Source organism: Callionymus lyra, chromosome 8, assembly GCF_982586985.1.
Source record: "Callionymus lyra chromosome 8, fCalLyr1.hap1.1, whole genome shotgun sequence".
Lineage (NCBI taxonomy): Eukaryota > Metazoa > Chordata > Actinopteri > Syngnathiformes > Callionymidae > Callionymus > Callionymus lyra.
In genome coordinates, this window is record NC_141825.1 from 3,321,235 (window position 1) to 3,333,991 (window position 12,757).

The following is a 12,757-nucleotide window of genomic DNA, read 5'->3' on the forward strand; positions in this document are numbered from 1 at the left end:
TGGTTCCTTACCCTATGTGGCTCCCTACCTTTTCTGGTTCTTTACCCTTTGTGGCCCCGTAAGTGGCTCTCGTTGACCTTTCGAGCCCATCTAAAAGGTCATGCACATGGTTGCCATCGCTTCTCGGCCTTTTGGCTAAGATCAAGTGTAGTATCTGTTCTTATCAGTTTAATATCTGATACGTCTCCTATATGGAGACCATATATTAAATTGATTTTTGGACATGGGAGAAGGGCCAGGGGCTTGCTCCACCCTCTCTGCGCATTGACCCGGTATTGCATTATCTCTGGGAACAGTGCAAAAACCTAAAAGTTGTATGGAAATTAAGTGTACAAACCCCTCAAGCGGTTGGCCAAGGCCTTTCCCAATTGATGTGGAGTGTTCAAGTGAGGAGAAGGATGGGGGTATTTCTTTCCTTACCCTTCCTGGTTCCCTTCTCTGTATGGCTCCTTACCCTGTATGGTTCCTTACTCTGTCTGGTTCCTTTCATAGTGTTGCTCCTTACTCTGCCTTGTTCCTTACCCTATATGGTTCCTTACTCTGTCTGGTTCCTTTCATAGTGTGGCTCCTTACTCTGCCTTGTTCCTTACCCTATATGGTTCCTTAATCTGTCTGGTTCCTTTCATAGTGTTGCTCTCCTTACTAGGTCTGGGTTCTTACTCTGTGTGGCTCCTTACTCTGCCTTGTTCCTTACCCTGTGTGGCTCATTACTCCCCACCATGAGTAAGAACAAGGGATTATTTCCAGGCCATCAAGTCTATGAGCTCTACAATTCATACTTACCTGGCAGGGGAGACACCATGATCAGGAAGGTGGTTCACCCAAGGCGAGGCCCGGCCATTGCACTCTAGGTCATGCTGACCTTTGCGAATTCCCCAAATGTGGGAATCTCGACTGCATAATTTCTGGTAGTGGGGGACTGCGTTCGCGCTCTCCCCCGTTCATCACTTGTTAAAGAATGCTTTAGTTTGATGCAAGCTCGTGTGGAACACTCAGCCGAGGCTTGTCCTTGTCTGTAGGGTTTAACAAGTTGCCGGGTAGGTTGGAATCACCTTCTGGGATCAAGTTAAAATCGCGCTCTCAGTGAATGACCTTTGTCGACCTTCTTAGCACTGGACTGATCTCAAACTGTTGGCCCAGGCCTTTCCCAATTGATGTGGAGCATTCCAGTGAGGAGAAGGAAATCTGGTTCCTTACCCTGCCTGGTTCCTTTCTCTGTATGGCTCCTTACCCTGTCTGGTTCCTTAACCTGTTTGGCTCCTTACTCTGTGTTGTTCCTTACCCTGTGTGGCTCCTTACTCTGTGTTGCTCCTTACTCTGTCTTGTCCCTTACTCTGTGTGGCTCCTTACTCTGTGTTGTTCCTTACCCTGTGTTGCTCCTTACTCTGTGTTGCTCCTTACTCTGTCTGGTTCCTTACTCTGTGTTGTTCCTTACTCTGTCTGGTTACTTACTCTGTGTGGCTCCTTACTTTGTCAGGTTCCTTTCTTTGTGTGGCTCCTTACCCTGTGTGGTTCCTTACCCTGTGTGGTTCCTTACCCTGTGTGGTTCCTTACCCTATGTGGCTCCCTACCTTTTCTGGTTCTTTACCCTTTGTGGCCCCGTAAGTGGCTCTCGTTGACCTTTCGAGCCCCTCTAAAAGGTCATGCACATGGTTGCCATCGCTTCTCGGCCTTTTGGCTAAGATCAAGTGTAGTATCTGTTCTTATCAGTTTAATATCTGATACGTCTCCTATATGGAGACCATATATTAAATTGATTTTTGGACATGGGAGAAGGGCAAGGGGCTTGCTCCACCCTCTCTGCGCATTGACCCGGTATTGCATTATCTCTGGGAACAGTGCAAAAACCTAAAAGTTGTATGGAAATTAAGTGTACAAACCCCTCAAGCGGTTGGCCAAGGCCTTTCCCAATTGATGTGGAGTGTTCAAGTGAGGAGAAGGATGGGGGTATTTCGTTCCTTACCCTTCCTGGTTCCCTTCTCTGTATGGCTCCTTACCCTGTATGGTTCCTTACTCTGTCTGGTTCCTTTCATAGTGTTGCTCCTTACTCTGCCTTGTTCCTTACCCTATATGGTTCCTTACTCTGTCTGGTTCCTTTCATAGTGTGGCTCCTTACTCTGCCTTGTTCCTTACCCTATATGGTTCCTTAATCTGTCTGGTTCCTTTCATAGTGTTGCTCTCCTTACTAGGTCTGGGTTCTTACTCTGTGTGGCTCCTTACTCTGCCTTGTTCCTTACCCTGTGTGGCTCATTACTCCCCACCATGAGTAAGAACAAGGGATTATTTCCAGGCCATCAAGTCTATGAGCTCTACAATTCATACTTACCTGGCAGGGGAGACACCATGATCAGGAAGGTGGTTCACCCAAGGCGAGGCCCGGCCATTGCACTCTAGGTCATGCTGACCTTTGCGAATTCCCCAAATGTTGGAATCTCAACTGCATAATTTCTGGTAGTGGGGGACTGCGTTCGCGCTCTCCCCCGTTCATCACTTGTTAAAGAATGCTTTAGTTTGATGCAAGCTCATGTGGAACACTCAGCCGAGGCTTGTCCTTGTCTGTAGGGTTTAACAAGTTGCCGGGTAGGTTGGAATCACCTTCTGGGATCAAGTTAAAATCGCGCTCTCAGTGAATGACCTTTGTAGACCTTCTTAGCACTGGACTGATCTCAAACTGTTGGCCCAGGCCTTTCCCAATTGATGTGGAGCATTCCAGTGAGGAGAAGGAGATCTGGTTCCTTACCCTGCCTGGTTCCTTTCTCTGTATGGCTCCTTACCCTGTCTGGTTCCTTACCCTGTTTGGCTCCTTACTCTGTGTTGTTCCTTACCCTGTGTGGCTCCTTACTCTGTGTTGCTCCTTACTCTGTCTTGTCCCTTACTCTGTGTGGCTCCTTACTCTGTGTGGCTCCTTACTCTGTGTTGTTCCTTACCCTGTGTTGCTCCTTACTCTGTGTTGCTCCTTACTCTGTCTGGTTCCTTACTCTGTGTTGTTCCTTACTCTGTCTGGTTACTTACTCTGTGTGGCTCCTTACTTTGTCAGGTTCCTTTCTTTGTGTGGCTCCTTACCCTGTGTGGTTCCTTACCCTGTGTGGTTCCTTACCCTATGTGGCTCCCTACCTTTTCTGGTTCTTTACCCTTTGTGGCCCCGTAAGTGGCTCTCGTTGACCTTTCGAGCCCCTCTAAAAGGTCATGCACATGGTTGCCATCGCTTCTCGGCCTTTTGGCTAAGATCAAGTGTAGTATCTGTTCTTATCAGTTTAATATCTGATACGTCTCCTATATGGAGACCATATATTAAATTGATTTTTGGACATGGGAGAAGGGCCAGGGGCTTGCTCCACCCTCTCTGCGCATTGACCCGGTATTGCATTATCTCTGGGAACAGTGCAAAAACCTAAAAGTTGTATGGAAATTAAGTGTACAAACCCCTCAAGCGGTTGGCCAAGGCCTTTCCCAATTGATGTGGAGTGTTCAAGTGAGGAGAAGGATGGGGGTATTTCGTTCCTTACCCTTCCTGGTTCCCTTCTCTGTATGGCTCCTTACCCTGTATGGTTCCTTACTCTGTCTGGTTCCTTTCATAGTGTTGCTCCTTACTCTGCCTTGTTCCTTACCCTATATGGTTCCTTACTCTGTCTGGTTCCTTTCATAGTGTGGCTCCTTACTCTGCCTTGTTCCTTACCCTATATGGTTCCTTAATCTGTCTGGTTCCTTTCATAGTGTTGCTCTCCTTACTAGGTCTGGGTTCTTACTCTGTGTGGCTCCTTACTCTGCCTTGTTCCTTACCCTGTGTGGCTCATTACTCCCCACCATGAGTAAGAACAAGGGATTATTTCCAGGCCATCAAGTCTATGAGCTCTACAATTCATACTTACCTGGCAGGGGAGACACCATGATCAGGAAGGTGGTTCACCCAAGGCGAGGCCCGGCCATTGCACTCTAGGTCATGCTGACCTTTGCGAATTCCCCAAATGTGGGAATCTCGACTGCATAATTTCTGGTAGTGGGGGACTGCGTTCGCGCTCTCCCCCGTTCATCACTTGTTAAAGAATGCTTTAGTTTGATGCAAGCTCGTGTGGAACACTCAGCCGAGGCTTGTCCTTGTCTGTAGGGTTTAACAAGTTGCCGGGTAGGTTGGAATCACCTTCTGGGATCAAGTTAAAATCGCGCTCTCAGTGAATGACCTTTGTCGACCTTCTTAGCACTGGACTGATCTCAAACTGTTGGCCCAGGCCTTTCCCAATTGATGTGGAGTGTTCAAGTGAGGAGAAGGATGGGGGTATTTTGTTCCTTACCCTTCCTGGTTCCCTTCTCTGTATGGCTCCTTACCCTGTATGGTTCCTTACTCTGTCTGGTTCCTTTCATAGTGTTGCTCCTTACTCTGCCTTGTTCCTTACCCTATATGGTTCCTTACTCTGTCTGGTTCCTTTCATAGTGTGGCTCCTTACTCTGCCTTGTTCCTTACCCTATATGGTTCCTTAATCTGTCTGGTTCCTTTCATAGTGTTGCTCTCCTTACTAGGTCTGGGTTCTTACTCTGTGTGGCTCCTTACTCTGCCTTGTTCCTTACCCTGTGTGGCTCATTACTCCCCACCATGAGTAAGAACAAGGGATTATTTCCAGGCCATCAAGTCTATGAGCTCTACAATTCATACTTACCTGGCAGGGGAGACACCATGATCAGGAAGGTGGTTCACCCAAGGCGAGGCCCGGCCATTGCACTCTAGGTCATGCTGACCTTTGCGAATTCCCCAAATGTGGGAATCTCGACTGCATAATTTCTGGTAGTGGGGGACTGCGTTCGCGCTCTCCCCCGTTCATCACTTGTTAAAGAATGCTTTAGTTTGATGCAAGCTCGTGTGGAACACTCAGCCGAGGCTTGTCCTTGTCTGTAGGGTTTAACAAGTTGCCGGGTAGGTTGGAATCACCTTCTGGGATCAAGTTAAAATCGCGCTCTCAGTGAATGACCTTTGTCGACCTTCTTAGCACTGGACTGATCTCAAAATCTGGAAATCTGGTTCCTTACCCTGCCTGGTTCCTTTCTCTGTATGGCTCCTTACCCTGTCTGGTTCCTTAACCTGTTTGGCTCCTTACTCTGTGTTGTTCCTTACCCTGTGTGGCTCCATACTCTGTGTTGCTCCTTACTCTGTCTTGTCCCTTACTCTGTGTGGCTCCTTACTCTGTGTGGCTCCTTACTCTGTGTTGTTCCTTACCCTGTGTTGCTCCTTACTCTATGTTGCTCCTTACTCTGTCTGGTTCCTTACTCTGTGTTGTTCCTTACTCTGTCTGGTTACTTACTCTGTGTGGCTCCTTACTTTGTCAGGTTCCTTTCTTTGTGTGGCTCCTTACCCTGTGTGGTTCCTTACCCTGTGTGGTTCCTTACCCTATGTGGCTCCCTACCTTTTCTGGTTCTTTACCCTTTGTGGCCCCGTAAGTGGCTCTCGTTGACCTTTCGAGCCCCTCTAAAAGGTCATGCACATGGTTGCCATCGCTTCTCGGCCTTTTGGCTAAGATCAAGTGTAGTATCTGTTCTTATCAGTTTAATATCTGATACGTCTCCTATATGGAGACCATATATTAAATTGATTTTTGGACATGGGAGAAGGGCCAGGGGCTTGCTCCACCCTCTCTGCGCATTGACCCGGTATTGCATTATCTCTGGGAACAGTGCAAAAACCTAAAAGTTGTATGGAAATTAAGTGTACAAACCCCTCAAGCGGTTGGCCAAGGCCTTTCCCAATTGATGTGGAGTGTTCAAGTGAGGAGAAGGATGGGGGTATTTCGTTCCTTACCCTTCCTGGTTCCCTTCTCTGTATGGCTCCTTACCCTGTATGGTTCCTTACTCTGTCTGGTTCCTTTCATAGTGTTGCTCCTTACTCTGCCTTGTTCCTTACCCTATATGGTTCCTTACTCTGTCTGGTTCCTTTCATAGTGTGGCTCCTTACTCTGCCTTGTTCCTTACCCTATATGGTTCCTTAATCTGTCTGGTTCCTTTCATAGTGTTGCTCTCCTTACTAGGTCTGGGTTCTTACTCTGTGTGGCTCCTTACTCTGCCTTGTTCCTTACCCTGTGTGGCTCATTACTCCCCACCATGAGTAAGAACAAGGGATTATTTCCAGGCCATCAAGTCTATGAGCTCTACAATTCATACTTACCTGGCAGGGGAGACACCATGATCAGGAAGGTGGTTCACCCAAGGCGAGGCCCGGCCATTGCACTCTAGGTCATGCTGACCTTTGCGAATTCCCCAAATGTGGGAATCTCGACTGCATAATTTCTGGTAGTGGGGGACTGCGTTCGCGCTCTCCCCCGTTCATCACTTGTTAAAGAATGCTTTAGTTTGATGCAAGCTCGTGTGGAACACTCAGCCGAGGCTTGTCCTTGTCTGTAGGGTTTAACAAGTTGCCGGGTAGGTTGGAATCACCTTCTGGGATCAAGTTAAAATCGCGCTCTCAGTGAATGACCTTTGTCGACCTTCTTAGCACTGGACTGATCTCAAACTGTTGGCCCAGGCCTTTCCCAATTGATGTGGAGCATTCCAGTGAGGAGAAGGATGGGGGTATTTTGTTCCTTACCCTTCCTGGTTCCCTTCTCTGTATGGCTCCTTACCCTGTATGGTTCCTTACTCTGTCTGGTTCCTTTCATAGTGTTGCTCCTTACTCTGCCTTGTTCCTTACCCTATATGGTTCCTTACTCTGTCTGGTTCCTTTCATAGTGTGGCTCCTTACTCTGCCTTGTTCCTTACCCTATATGGTTCCTTAATCTGTCTGGTTCCTTTCATAGTGTTGCTCTCCTTACTAGGTCTGGGTTCTTACTCTGTGTGGCTCCTTACTCTGCCTTGTTCCTTACCCTGTGTGGCTCATTACTCCCCACCATGAGTAAGAACAAGGGATTATTTCCAGGCCATCAAGTCTATGAGCTTAATTCATACTTACCTGGCAGGGGAGACACCATGATCAGGAAGGTGGTTCACCCAAGGCGAGCCCCTGCCATTGCACTCTAGGTCATGCTGACCTTTGCGAATTCCCCAAATGTGGGAATCTCGACTGCATAATTTCTGGTAGTGGGGGACTGCGTTCGCGCTCTCCCCCGTTCATCACTTGTTAAAGAATGCTTTAGTTTGATGCAAGCTCGTGTGGAACACTCAGCCGAGGCTTGTCCTTGTCTGTAGGGTTTAACAAGTTGCCGGGTAGGTTGGAATCACCTTCTGGGATCAAGTTAAAATCGCGCTCTCAGTGAATGACCTTTGTCGACCTTCTTAGCACTGGACTGATCTCAAACTGTTGGCCCAGGCCTTTCCCAATTGATGTGGAGCATTCCAGTGAGGAGAAGGAGATCTGGTTCCTTACCCTGCCTGGTTCCTTTCTCTGTATGGCTCCTTACCCTGTTTGGCTCCTTACTCTGTGTTGTTCCTTACCCTGTGTTGTTCCTTACCCTGTGTGGCTCCTTACTCTGTGTTGCTCCTTACTCTGTCTTGTCCCTTACTCTGTGTGGCTCCTTACTCTGTGTGGCTCCTTACTCTGTGTTGTTCCTTACCCTGTGTTGCTCCTTACTCTATGTTGCTCCTTACTCTGTCTGGTTCCTTACTCTGTGTTGTTCCTTACTCTGTCTGGTTACTTACTCTGTGTGGCTCCTTACTTTGTCAGGTTCCTTTCTTTGTGTGGCTCCTTACCCTGTGTGGTTCCTTACCCTGTGTGGTTCCTTACCCTATGTGGCTCCCTACCTTTTCTGGTTCTTTACCCTTTGTGGCCCCGTAAGTGGCTCTCGTTGACCTTTCGAGCCCCTCTAAAAGGTCATGCACATGGTTGCCATCGCTTCTCGGCCTTTTGGCTAAGATCAAGTGTAGTATCTGTTCTTATCAGTTTAATATCTGATACGTCTCCTATATGGAGACCATATATTAAATTGATTTTTGGACATGGGAGAAGGGCCAGGGGCTTGCTCCACCCTCTCTGCGCATTGACCCGGTATTGCATTATCTCTGGGAACAGTGCAAAAACCTAAAAGTTGTATGGAAATTAAGTGTACAAACCCCTCAAGCGGTTGGCCAAGGCCTTTCCCAATTGATGTGGAGTGTTCAAGTGAGGAGAAGGATGGGGGTATTTCGTTCCTTACCCTTCCTGGTTCCCTTCTCTGTATGGCTCCTTACCCTGTATGGTTCCTTACTCTGTCTGGTTCCTTTCATAGTGTTGCTCCTTACTCTGCCTTGTTCCTTACCCTATATGGTTCCTTACTCTGTCTGGTTCCTTTCATAGTGTGGCTCCTTACTCTGCCTTGTTCCTTACCCTATATGGTTCCTTAATCTGTCTGGTTCCTTTCATAGTGTTGCTCTCCTTACTAGGTCTGGGTTCTTACTCTGTGTGGCTCCTTACTCTGCCTTGTTCCTTACCCTGTGTGGCTCATTACTCCCCACCATGAGTAAGAACAAGGGATTATTTCCAGGCCATCAAGTCTATGAGCTCTACAATTCATACTTACCTGGCAGGGGAGACACCATGATCAGGAAGGTGGTTCACCCAAGGCGAGGCCCGGCCATTGCACTCTAGGTCATGCTGACCTTTGCGAATTCCCCAAATGTGGGAATCTCGACTGCATAATTTCTGGTAGTGGGGGACTGCGTTCGCGCTCTCCCCCGTTCATCACTTGTTAAAGAATGCTTTAGTTTGATGCAAGCTCGTGTGGAACACTCAGCCGAGGCTTGTCCTTGTCTGTAGGGTTTAACAAGTTGCCGGGTAGGTTGGAATCACCTTCTGGGATCAAGTTAAAATCGCGCTCTCAGTGAATGACCTTTGTCGACCTTCTTAGCACTGGACTGATCTCAAACTGTTGGCCCAGGCCTTTCCCAATTGATGTGGAGCATTCCAGTGAGGAGAAGGAAATCTGGTTCCTTACCCTGCCTGGTTCCTTTCTCTGTATGGCTCCTTACCCTGTCTGGTTCCTTAACCTGTTTGGCTCCTTACTCTGTGTTGTTCCTTACCCTGTGTGGCTCCTTACTCTGTGTTGCTCCTTACTCTGTCTTGTCCCTTACTCTGTGTGGCTCCTTACTCTGTGTGGCTCCTTACTCTGTGTTGTTCCTTACCCTGTGTTGCTCCTTACTCTATGTTGCTCCTTACTCTGTCTGGTTCCTTACTCTGTGTTGTTCCTTACTCTGTCTGGTTACTTACTCTGTGTGGCTCCTTACTTTGTCAGGTTCCTTTCTTTGTGTGGCTCCTTACCCTGTGTGGTTCCTTACCCTATGTGGCTCCCTACCTTTTCTGGTTCTTTACCCTTTGTGGCCCCGTAAGTGGCTCTCGTTGACCTTTCGAGCCCCTCTAAAAGGTCATGCACATGGTTGCCATCGCTTCTCGGCCTTTTGGCTAAGATCAAGTGTAGTATCTGTTCTTATCAGTTTAATATCTGATACGTCTCCTATATGGAGACCATATATTAAATTGATTTTTGGACATGGGAGAAGGGCCAGGGGCTTGCTCCACCCTCTCTGCGCATTGACCCGGTATTGCATTATCTCTGGGAACAGTGCAAAAACCTAAAAGTTGTATGGAAATTAAGTGTACAAACCCCTCAAGCGGTTGGCCAAGGCCTTTCCCAATTGATGTGGAGTGTTCAAGTGAGGAGAAGGATGGGGGTATTTCGTTCCTTACCCTTCCTGGTTCCCTTCTCTGTATGGCTCCTTACCCTGTATGGTTCCTTACTCTGTCTGGTTCCTTTCATAGTGTTGCTCCTTACTCTGCCTTGTTCCTTACCCTATATGGTTCCTTACTCTGTCTGGTTCCTTTCATAGTGTGGCTCCTTACTCTGCCTTGTTCCTTACCCTATATGGTTCCTTAATCTGTCTGGTTCCTTTCATAGTGTTGCTCTCCTTACTAGGTCTGGGTTCTTACTCTGTGTGGCTCCTTACTCTGCCTTGTTCCTTACCCTGTGTGGCTCATTACTCCCCACCATGAGTAAGAACAAGGGATTATTTCCAGGCCATCAAGTCTATGAGCTCTACAATTCATACTTACCTGGCAGGGGAGACACCATGATCAGGAAGGTGGTTCACCCAAGGCGAGGCCCGGCCATTGCACTCTAGGTCATGCTGACCTTTGCGAATTCCCCAAATGTGGGAATCTCGACTGCATAATTTCTGGTAGTGGGGGACTGCGTTCGCGCTCTCCCCCGTTCATCACTTGTTAAAGAATGCTTTAGTTTGATGCAAGCTCGTGTGGAACACTCAGCCGAGGCTTGTCCTTGTCTGTAGGGTTTAACAAGTTGCCGGGTAGGTTGGAATCACCTTCTTGGATCAAGTTAAAATCGCGCTCTCAGTGAATGACCTTTGTCGACCTTCTTAGCACTGGACTGATCTCAAACTGTTGGCCCAGGCCTTTCCCAATTGATGTGGAGTGTTCAAGTGAGGAGAAGGATGGGGGTATTTTGTTCCTTACCCTTCCTGGTTCCCTTCTCTGTATGGCTCCTTACCCTGTATGGTTCCTTACTCTGTCTGGTTCCTTTCATAGTGTTGCTCCTTACTCTGCCTTGTTCCTTACCCTATATGGTTCCTTACTCTGTCTGGTTCCTTTCATAGTGTGGCTCCTTACTCTGCCTTGTTCCTTACCCTATATGGTTCCTTAATCTGTCTGGTTCCTTTCATAGTGTTGCTCTCCTTACTAGGTCTGGGTTCTTACTCTGTGTGGCTCCTTACTCTGCCTTGTTCCTTACCCTGTGTGGCTCATTACTCCCCACCATGAGTAAGAACAAGGGATTATTTCCAGGCCATCAAGTCTATGAGCTCTACAATTCATACTTACCTGGCAGGGGAGACACCATGATCAGGAAGGTGGTTCACCCAAGGCGAGGCCCGGCCATTGCACTCTAGGTCATGCTGACCTTTGCGAATTCCCCAAATGTGGGAATCTCGACTGCATAATTTCTGGTAGTGGGGGACTGCGTTCGCGCTCTCCCCCGTTCATCACTTGTTAAAGAATGCTTTAGTTTGATGCAAGCTCGTGTGGAACACTCAGCCGAGGCTTGTCCTTGTCTGTAGGGTTTAACAAGTTGCCGGGTAGGTTGGAATCACCTTCTGGGATCAAGTTAAAATCGCGCTCTCAGTGAATGACCTTTGTCGACCTTCTTAGCACTGGACTGATCTCAAACTGTTGGCCCAGGCCTTTCCCAATTGATGTGGAGCATTCCAGTGAGGAGAAGGAGATCTGGTTCCTTACCCTGCCTGGTTCCTTTCTCTGTATGGCTCCTTACCCTGTTTGGCTCCTTACTCTGTGTTGTTCCTTACCCTGTGTGGCTCCTTACTCTGTGTTGCTCCTTACTCTGTCTTGTCCCTTACTCTGTGTGGCTCCTTACTCTGTGTGGCTCCTTACTCTGTGTTGTTCCTTACCCTGTGTTGCTCCTTACTCTGTGTTGCTCCTTACTCTGTCTGGTTCCTTACTCTGTGTTGTTCCTTACTCTGTCTGGTTACTTACTCTGTGTGGCTCCTTACTTTGTCAGGTTCCTTTCTTTGTGTGGCTCCTTACCCTGTGTGGTTCCTTACCCTGTGTGGTTCCTTACCCTATGTGGCTCCCTACCTTTTCTGGTTCTTTACCCTTTGTGGCCCCGTAAGTGGCTCTCGTTGACCTTTCGAGCCCCTCTAAAAGGTCATGCACATGGTTGCCATCGCTTCTCGGCCTTTTGGCTAAGATCAAGTGTAGTATCTGTTCTTATCAGTTTAATATCTGATACGTCTCCTATATGGAGACCATATATTAAATTGATTTTTGGACATGGGAGAAGGGCCAGGGGCTTGCTCCACCCTCTCTGCGCATTGACCCGGTATTGCATTATCTCTGGGAACAGTGCAAAAACCTAAAAGTTGTGTGGAAATTAAGTGTACAAACCCCTCAAGCGGTTGGCCAAGGCCTTTCCCAATTGATGTGGAGTGTTCAAGTGAGGAGAAGGATGGGGGTATTTCGTTCCTTACCCTTCCTGGTTCCCTTCTCTGTATGGCTCCTTACCCTGTATGGTTCCTTACTCTGTCTGGTTCCTTTCATAGTGTTGCTCCTTACTCTGCCTTGTTCCTTACCCTATATGGTTCCTTACTCTGTCTGGTTCCTTTCATAGTGTGGCTCCTTACTCTGCCTTGTTCCTTACCCTATATGGTTCCTTAATCTGTCTGGTTCCTTTCATAGTGTTGCTCTCCTTACTAGGTCTGGGTTCTTACTCTGTGTGGCTCCTTACTCTGCCTTGTTCCTTACCCTGTGTGGCTCATTACTCCCCACCATGAGTAAGAACAAGGGATTATTTCCAGGCCATCAAGTCTATGAGCTCTACAATTCATACTTACCTGGCAGGGGAGACACCATGATCAGGAAGGTGGTTCACCCAAGGCGAGGCCCGGCCATTGCACTCTAGGTCATGCTGACCTTTGCGAATTCCCCAAATGTGGGAATCTCGACTGCATAATTTCTGGTAGTGGGGGACTGCGTTCGCGCTCTCCCCCGTTCATCACTTGTTAAAGAATGCTTTAGTTTGATGCAAGCTCGTGTGGAACACTCAGCCGAGGCTTGTCCTTGTCTGTAGGGTTTAACAAGTTGCCGGGTAGGTTGGAATCACCTTCTGGGATCAAGTTAAAATCGCGCTCTCAGTGAATGACCTTTGTCGACCTTCTTAGCACTGGACTGATCTCAAACTGTTGGCCCAGGCCTTTCCCAATTGATGTGGAGTGTTCAAGTGAGGAGAAGGATGGGGGTATTTTGTTCCTTACCCTTCCTGGTTCCCTTCTCTGTATGGCTCCT

The 12,757-nt window shown here is 48.0% G+C and overlaps 17 non-coding genes across 17 annotated transcripts; all 17 read left to right on the forward strand.

Moving 5' to 3' along the window:
- Positions 1-115: 115 nt before the first annotated feature.
- On the forward strand, positions 116-306 carry LOC148072838 (U2 spliceosomal RNA). The gene has a single exon (XR_015712659.1). It is a non-coding gene; the product is annotated as a U2 spliceosomal RNA (small nuclear RNA).
- Positions 307-775: 469 nt separating this feature from the next.
- LOC148072839 (U1 spliceosomal RNA) lies at positions 776-940 on the forward strand. Its single transcript, XR_015712202.1, has one exon. It is a non-coding gene; the product is annotated as a U1 spliceosomal RNA (small nuclear RNA).
- A 718-nt stretch (positions 941-1,658) lies between these two features.
- On the forward strand, positions 1,659-1,849 carry LOC148072840 (U2 spliceosomal RNA). Its single transcript, XR_015712222.1, has one exon. It is a non-coding gene; the product is annotated as a U2 spliceosomal RNA (small nuclear RNA).
- A 469-nt stretch (positions 1,850-2,318) lies between these two features.
- LOC148072841 (U1 spliceosomal RNA) lies at positions 2,319-2,483 on the forward strand. Its single transcript, XR_015712576.1, has one exon. It is a non-coding gene; the product is annotated as a U1 spliceosomal RNA (small nuclear RNA).
- A 718-nt stretch (positions 2,484-3,201) lies between these two features.
- On the forward strand, positions 3,202-3,392 carry LOC148072842 (U2 spliceosomal RNA). Its single transcript, XR_015712660.1, has one exon. It is a non-coding gene; the product is annotated as a U2 spliceosomal RNA (small nuclear RNA).
- A 469-nt stretch (positions 3,393-3,861) lies between these two features.
- On the forward strand, positions 3,862-4,026 carry LOC148072843 (U1 spliceosomal RNA). Its single transcript, XR_015712213.1, has one exon. It is a non-coding gene; the product is annotated as a U1 spliceosomal RNA (small nuclear RNA).
- Positions 4,027-4,644: 618 nt separating this feature from the next.
- Positions 4,645-4,809, forward strand: LOC148072844 (U1 spliceosomal RNA). Its single transcript, XR_015712224.1, has one exon. It is a non-coding gene; the product is annotated as a U1 spliceosomal RNA (small nuclear RNA).
- Positions 4,810-5,480: 671 nt separating this feature from the next.
- LOC148072845 (U2 spliceosomal RNA) lies at positions 5,481-5,671 on the forward strand. The gene has a single exon (XR_015712661.1). It is a non-coding gene; the product is annotated as a U2 spliceosomal RNA (small nuclear RNA).
- A 469-nt stretch (positions 5,672-6,140) lies between these two features.
- On the forward strand, positions 6,141-6,305 carry LOC148072846 (U1 spliceosomal RNA). Its single transcript, XR_015712235.1, has one exon. It is a non-coding gene; the product is annotated as a U1 spliceosomal RNA (small nuclear RNA).
- Positions 6,306-6,920: 615 nt separating this feature from the next.
- On the forward strand, positions 6,921-7,085 carry LOC148072847 (U1 spliceosomal RNA). The gene has a single exon (XR_015712547.1). It is a non-coding gene; the product is annotated as a U1 spliceosomal RNA (small nuclear RNA).
- A 718-nt stretch (positions 7,086-7,803) lies between these two features.
- Positions 7,804-7,994, forward strand: LOC148072848 (U2 spliceosomal RNA). The gene has a single exon (XR_015712662.1). It is a non-coding gene; the product is annotated as a U2 spliceosomal RNA (small nuclear RNA).
- Positions 7,995-8,463: 469 nt separating this feature from the next.
- Positions 8,464-8,628, forward strand: LOC148072849 (U1 spliceosomal RNA). Its single transcript, XR_015712246.1, has one exon. It is a non-coding gene; the product is annotated as a U1 spliceosomal RNA (small nuclear RNA).
- Positions 8,629-9,329: 701 nt separating this feature from the next.
- Positions 9,330-9,520, forward strand: LOC148072850 (U2 spliceosomal RNA). The gene has a single exon (XR_015712663.1). It is a non-coding gene; the product is annotated as a U2 spliceosomal RNA (small nuclear RNA).
- Positions 9,521-9,989: 469 nt separating this feature from the next.
- On the forward strand, positions 9,990-10,154 carry LOC148072851 (U1 spliceosomal RNA). Its single transcript, XR_015712257.1, has one exon. It is a non-coding gene; the product is annotated as a U1 spliceosomal RNA (small nuclear RNA).
- A 618-nt stretch (positions 10,155-10,772) lies between these two features.
- On the forward strand, positions 10,773-10,937 carry LOC148072852 (U1 spliceosomal RNA). Its single transcript, XR_015712268.1, has one exon. It is a non-coding gene; the product is annotated as a U1 spliceosomal RNA (small nuclear RNA).
- Positions 10,938-11,638: 701 nt separating this feature from the next.
- Positions 11,639-11,829, forward strand: LOC148072853 (U2 spliceosomal RNA). Its single transcript, XR_015712665.1, has one exon. It is a non-coding gene; the product is annotated as a U2 spliceosomal RNA (small nuclear RNA).
- A 469-nt stretch (positions 11,830-12,298) lies between these two features.
- LOC148072854 (U1 spliceosomal RNA) lies at positions 12,299-12,463 on the forward strand. Its single transcript, XR_015712277.1, has one exon. It is a non-coding gene; the product is annotated as a U1 spliceosomal RNA (small nuclear RNA).
- Positions 12,464-12,757: the final 294 nt, after the last annotated feature.